Source organism: Festucalex cinctus, chromosome 15 (assembly GCF_051991245.1).
Source record: "Festucalex cinctus isolate MCC-2025b chromosome 15, RoL_Fcin_1.0, whole genome shotgun sequence".
Classification (NCBI taxonomy): Eukaryota; Metazoa; Chordata; class Actinopteri; order Syngnathiformes; family Syngnathidae; genus Festucalex; species Festucalex cinctus.
Genome location: NC_135425.1, coordinates 26459887 through 26467386, shown reverse-complemented (window position 1 = coordinate 26467386; position 7500 = coordinate 26459887).

Genomic DNA, 7500 nt, shown 5'->3' with positions numbered 1-7500 from the left:
AGATGTCATGGCGGAGCTGTACAAGCGGAGTCTGAAACCCGCGCTGCTGTACCCAGCCCGGCTGCGGCTCACGCTGGCCGGTGGAGCCAGGAAATGGATCGGCTCAGTCGAGGAGGCGCAGAAGTACATCGACGGCCTTCCCAAGTCATCCCATGCTTCATAGACACCTCCTATAACCTGACTGGATGAGAGGTAACTCTGCCGTGGTTCCGGACGGCCAAGGAGCACCGACACGCTGGTTTGTTTACATGTCGACCGTAATTACTTTATTACAACAACGCAGCCGAGCCATGCAGGACACGCTTGGAACGCGTTTATCGTAACTGTTTCAATATGAAAGAACTTAAATAATTTGCCCGTAGTTACAATTGTGTGTGCGTGCCATACATATTATATGTTTTGTTTTGTCTCTTTGTTTATATGTTCGCAATCTGATTGACTGCTGTAGTGGAGCCAGCACATTTATAACTTTAAGATTACAGTCATGTCAGTGTGCACTGTTTTACATTCAGTTGTTCCTTTTTTTTTTTTTTGTACTAGGTCCGTATTTAATTTAATGTAATGTAATTCTGTTCAACTCTTTTTAATTTGATTTAATCTGAGTCTGGTAAATCTTTCAGGACTGTTTAATGTTCTAATATTGTTTATAGGGGTGTTTTATTTTTACTGTTCTAATGTTTGATACCGGAGGAGTAGTTTGAGTTGAAACAGGAAGATTTAGAGTTAGATGTTTGGGTTTGAGAGCTTGCTGCTTTTCTTTTTAGCAGCTTTCTTGGGAGGGGTGGGGGGTGGGGGGGTGTCACTGCCAACAGTTGGGGAATCAAATGTACATACATATATTTTTCTTTTGACCTGCCATTTATCTAATCTCACACTCTTTACTTTTTTCTATCGCACATGGATAGTTGTGTGAATTTTGTTAGTTGGAATGTTAGAGGCTTGAACCACCCAGTGAAGAGAAGGAAGATTTTTTCACACTTGAAACAGCTTAAAGCAGATATCGCTTTTCTGCAAGAAACCCACGTTCGCAGCTCAGACAGCAGCCGCCTGCTGATGGGTTGGGGGGGAGGAGCATTCCACTCCTCCTTTCAGGCTAAGGCCAGAGGAGTTTCAATCTTAATATCTCCAAATATTACCTTTGAGCCTCATAATGTGACCTCTGATAAGTTTGGCCGATATGTTATTGTGACTGGGAAATTATACAACACAATGGTGGTTCTTGTTAATGTTTATGCCCCCAACGTGGATGAACCAACTTTTTTTGAGCACCTATTTTCATTACTCCCAGACCTAAATACACATTCTTTCATCTTTGGAGGTGACCTGAACTGCTGGCTGGATCCGCTCTTAGACCGGTCTTCCACCAACCCTGGCACGCCTAGTAAATCAGCCGACCTTATTCAGGCCTTCCTCATGCAGTATGGTGTTTGTGATGTGTGGCGTTCTCTACATCCCCAGGAAAAGGAATACTCCTTTTTTTCACACGTTCATCACACATATTCACGCATAGACTATGTTTTCCTTGACCATGGTCTGCTCCCCCTTGTCCGATCCTGTGACTACCATAGTATTGTCATTTCGGACCACGCGCCCGTCTCCATGGCCATCTCCCTCCCAAATCTCCCCCGGAGGAGCAGACAGTGGCGTTTCAACTCCACTCTGCTGTCTGACGACAAATTTGTGGAGTTCATAGAAAACGAAATAACTTTTTTCTTGTCCACTAACATATCCCCTGAGGTCTCCAGTCTGGTTGTATGGGATGCCCTTAAGGCCTACCTCAGGGGACAAATCATATCTTACACAGCTCAAATGAAAAGTAGAGCTAACAAGGAGCGTTCAGATTTGGCTCATCAAATTGGGGAAATTGACAAACAATATGCGCTAACTGAAAATCAAAATCTTTATAAAAAACGATTAGCGCTCCAAACTAAGTTTGACCTACTCACTACCCATTCGGTTGAATATTTGCTCCTGAAAAACAAAGCCACATTTTATGCCCATGGAGACAAGGCCGACAAGCTGCTTGCAAACCAGTTGAAGGGCTTTTCTGCGAAGCAAAACATAACTAAAATCCATACATATAACGGTGAAATCACCATGGACCATACTCAAATTAATGATGCCTTCAAAGACTTTTATTCAAATCTCTATTCTTCGGAATCTCCCCCTGATCCTAATGCCATACACGATTTTCTAAACAGCCTTAATGTTCCCAAACTCCAACCAGACCAAGGTAAGAGACTGGATGAGCCCATAACACAGGCTGAAATAGTCTCAGCTATCACTTCAATGCAGTCAGGCAAGAGTCCAGGCCCCGACGGGTTCCCAGTTGAGTTTTTTAAGAGGTTCTCTTTGCTTTTGTCTCCACAACTTTGTTCTGTGCTTTGCGAATCGTTTAGGCAAGGCTCCCTTCCTAAATCATTTTCGGAAGCTTGCATCACCCTTATTGCCAAAACAGGCAAAGATCCCACATATTGCGCCTCCTATAGGCCCATTTCTCTTATTAACACGGATGCAAAAATCCTGGCCAAAGTTCTCGCTCACAGATTAGAAAACATCCTTCCGACCATCATATCTGAGGATCAAACTGGTTTTATAAAGGGTAGACACTCCTTCTTTAATATACGTAGATTATTAAATATTATCTATTCCACTCCTGATGATACCCCTGAGTGTATAGTCTCCATTGATGCTGAAAAGGCATTTGATCGCGTGGAGTGGGTCTACCTGTGGGCAGTGCTGGAGAAATTTGGTTTTGGGCCGAACTTCATTGCGTGGATTAAACTGTTGTATTCTCATCCTACGGCCTTGGTCCGAACCAACTCCCAGTTGTCTGATCCGTTTAGCCTGCATCGTGGAACCCGCCAGGGTTGTCCTCTCAGCCCCATGTTATTTGACCTGGTTATTGAACCTCTCGCCATCGCCATCCGTAGCCGAGATGACATCACGGGTGTATGGAGAGGCGGCATTGAACATAAGGCCTCGATTTATGCGGACGACCTTATGCTGCTTATTTCGAATCCGACCACCTCTCTCCATTCGGCTCTGTCACTACTCGATCACTTTAGTCAATTATCTGGGTATAAAATAAACTTTGAAAAAAGTGAACTGTTTCCAATTGGCAATATCGTATCTGCTTCAGACTTTAGTAATTTTCCATTTAAAATTGAAAATTACAAAATTTCCTATTTGGGCGTCACGATTACCCGAAAGCACAAAGACCTTTTTAAAGAGAACTTCTTGAATTTATCAGCTTATATCAAACAAATGCTCAAACAATGGTCACCACTCTCCATGTCCCTCGTTGGGCGAATAAATTCTATTAAAATGACCGTTTTACCGAAATTTTTGTACCTATTTCAGGCTCTACCAGTTTTCATTCCCAAAATTTTTTTTGATGATCTTGATTCAACAATCTCTTCTTATATTTGGAAGGGGAAAAGGGCCCGTCTTAACAGAGCCCATCTACAAAAGACGAAGGCCGCCGGTGGTCTGGCTTTGCCTAATCTCCGTTTTTATTATTGGGCTGCCAACATGCGGTGTCTCACATTCTGGTCTCACTTTCATAATCGTCCGGATCCTCCTGGCTGGGTGGCAATGGAGTTGAGATCAGAGGATGACGTATCCCTGGCTGCATTGATCGGCTCCTCTCTTCCACTCTCAACCAGATCTTTAAAAAATCCGGTGGTTAAACACTCAGTGAGGATCTGGTCTCAGTTCCGGAAGTTTTTCAAATTACACGACTTCTCACCATTTAGCCCAATATTATGTAATCATTTTTTCAAACCCTCACTCAATGACGCCGCCTTCAAAGAGTGGAGTCAGAGGGGAATAGCACGCTTCCAAGATTTGTTTATTGATAATAGTTTGGCATCATTCCAACAATTACGTAATAAATTTGCACTTTTAAATTCTAATTTCTTCCGTTATCTGCAAATTCGACATTTTATACTTTCTAAATTGCCCACCACACTAAGTTCCGACAGGAATATTGTTGACATTGTCCTCTCCTCAAATCCATACCAGAGGAGGCTTGTCTCTCTTTTTTACAGCATGCTGTTGGTTCTGAAGATGACGTCTATGGATAGGATCAGGGCGGCATGGGAAGAGGACCTAGGTGCCCCCTTTTCTGAGGAAACATGGTCATCCGTCTTAAAACAAGTCAATTCCTCATCTCTGTGTGCTCGTCATAATTTAATCCAATTCAAAGTGGTTCACAGAGTTCACATCTCCAAAACCAAACTGGCCAGCTTTTATCCTGACATCAGCCCACTCTGTACCAAGTGTAATATCTCAGACGGCTCACTCTTTCATATGTTTTGGACTTGTCCTAAACTTAGCAAATTCTGGACAGAGGTTTTTTATTCCCTCTCCCAGGTTTTGACAGTGAGGGTGGAGCCGAACCCCCTTGTTGGTTTATTCGGAGTCACAGGGGACGTTCGACTTTCTTCTGAACAGCGCCGCACCTTAGCGTTTGCCACCCTCCTGGCGCGGAGGTCTGTCCTCTTCAGGTGGAGGGATCCCTCTCCTCCCACGCACGCCGATTGGCTGGCAGCTTTAATGACATGCTTGAAAATTGAAAAGATCAGATACTCTCTCCATTATTCTAATGGGAGATTCCTGCGTGCCTGGGGACCTTTTTTTTAAACATGTGTCAGTCCTCTCAGGCCCTTGACATTCCACAATTTGACTTCTTTTTTATGTTGTTTATTTTGTTGACATTGGTTATCCATAATCATTACTAAAGCTGAATATTTAATGGTCATGAATCTTATTGGCAGTGACGGGGTTTAATTTTATGGTTTATTTTATTTTTGTTTCTTTTTTTGTTTGTGTGTGTGTGCTGGATGTCAGTCCTGTGTTTCATTTCATTTTGTCTTTTTTGCACTGGAAATCTATGCACTATTATTGCAAAAAATAAATAAAGAGATTTTGATTTAAAAAAAAAAACGACCATGTATAGTAAGGCGTTTTTTATTTTGTTAAAAAAACGACCATGTATAGTAAGGCGTTTTTTATTTTGTTAAAAAAAAACAACAAAAAAAAACGACCATGTATAGTAAGGCGTTTTTTATTTCATTAAAAAAACGACCATGTATAGTAAGGCGTTTTTTATTTTGTTAAAAAAAACAAAACAAAAAACGACCATGTATAGTAAGGCGTTTTTTATTTTGTAAAAAAAACGACCATGTATAGTAAGGCGTTTTTTATTTTGTTAAAAAAACGACCATGTATAGTAAGGCGTTTTTTATTTTGTAAAAAAAACGACCATGTATAGTAAGGCGTTTTTTATTTTGTTAAAAAAACGACCATGTATAGTAAGGCGTTTTTTATTTTGTTAAAAAAAACAAAAACAAAAACGACCATGTATAGTAAGGCGTTTTTATTTTATAAAAAAAAAAAAAAAAAAAAAAAAGACCATGTATAGTAAGGCGTTTTTTATTTTGTAAAAAAAACGACCATGTACAGTAAGGCGTTTTTTATTTTGTTAAAAAAACGACCATGTATAGTAAGGCGTTTTTTATTTTGTTAAAAAAAAACAGAAACAAAAACGACCATGTATAGTAAGGCGTTTTTTATTTCGTTAAAAAAACGACCATGTATAGTAAGGCGTTTTTTATTTTGTTAAAAAAAACGACCATGTATAGTAAGGCGTTTTTTATTTTGTAAAAAAAACGACCATGTATAGTAAGGCGTTTTTTATTTTGTTAAAAAAAAAAAAAAAAAAAAACGACCATGTATAGTAAGGCGTTTTTTATTTTGTTAAAAAAAACGACCATGTATAGTCAGGCGTTTTTTATTTTGTTAAAAAAACGACCATGTATAGTAAGGCGTTTTTTATTTTGTTAAAAAAACGACCATGTATAGTAAGGCGTTTTTTATTTTGTAAAAAAAAAAAAAAAAAAAAAACGACCATGTATAGTAAGGCGTTTTTTATTTCGTTAAAAAAACGACCATGTATAGTAAGGCGTTTTTTATTTTGTTAAAAAAACGACCATGTATAGTCAGGCGTTTTTTATTTTGTAAAAAAAAAAAAAAAAAAAAAAAAGACCATGTATAGTAAGGCGTTTTTTATTTTGTTAAAAAAAAAAAAAAAAAAAAAAAAACGACCATGTATAGTAAGGCGTTTTTTATTTTGTTAAAAAAAACGACCATGTATAGTAAGGCGTTTTTTATTTTGTTAAAAAAAACGACCATGTATAGTAAGGCGTTTTTTATTTTGTTAAAAAAACGACCATGTATAGTAAGGCGTTTTTTATTTTGTAAAAAAAAACGACCATGTATAGTAAGGCGTTTTTTATTTTGTTAAAAAAACGACCATGTATAGTAAGGCGTTTTTTATTTTGTTAAAAAAAACGACCATGTATAGTAAGGCGTTTTTTATTTTGTTAAAAAAAAAAAAAAAAAAAAACGACCATGTATAGTAAGGCGTTTTTTATTTTGTTAAAAAAAACGACCATGTATAGTCAGGCGTTTTTTATTTTGTTAAAAAAACGACCATGTATAGTAAGGCGTTTTTTATTTTGTTAAAAAAACGACCATGTATAGTAAGGCGTTTTTTATTTTGTAAAAAAAAACAAAAAAAAAAAACGACCATGTATAGTAAGGCGTTTTTTATTTCGTTAAAAAAACGACCATGTATAGTAAGGCGTTTTTTATTTTGTTAAAAAAACGACCATGTATAGTCAGGCGTTTTTTATTTTGTAAAAAAAAAAAAAAAAAAAAAAAGACCATGTATAGTAAGGCGTTTTTTATTTTGTTAAAAAAAAAAAAAAAAAAAAAAAAAACGACCATGTATAGTAAGGCGTTTTTTATTTTGTTAAAAAAAACGACCATGTATAGTAAGGCGTTTTTTATTTTGTTAAAAAAAACGACCATGTATAGTAAGGCGTTTTTTATTTTGTTAAAAAAACGACCATGTATAGTAAGGCGTTTTTTATTTTGTAAAAAAAAACGACCATGTATAGTAAGGCGTTTTTTATTTTGTTAAAAAAACGACCATGTATAGTAAGGCGTTTTTTATTTTGTTAAAAAAAACGACCATGTATAGTAAGGCGTTTTTTATTTTGTTAAAAAAAACGACCATGTATAGTAAGGCGTTTTTTATTTTGTTAAAAAAACGCCCATGTATAGTAAGGCGTTTTTTATTTTGTTAAAAAAACGACCATGTATAGTAAGGCGTTTTTTATTTTGTTAAAAAAACGACCATGTATAGTAAGGCGTTTTTTATTTTGTAAAAAAAAACGACCATGTATAGTAAGGCGTTTTTTATTTTGTTAAAAAAACGACCATGTATAGTAAGGCGTTTTTTATTTTGTTAAAAAAACGACCATGTATAGTAAGGCGTTTTTTATTTTGTAAAAAAAAACGACCATGTATAGTAAGGCGTTTTTTATTTTGTTAAAAAAACGACCATGTATAGTAAGGCGTTTTTTATTTTGTTAAAAAAAACGACCATGTATAGTAAGGCGTTTTTTATTTTGTTAAAAAAAACGACCA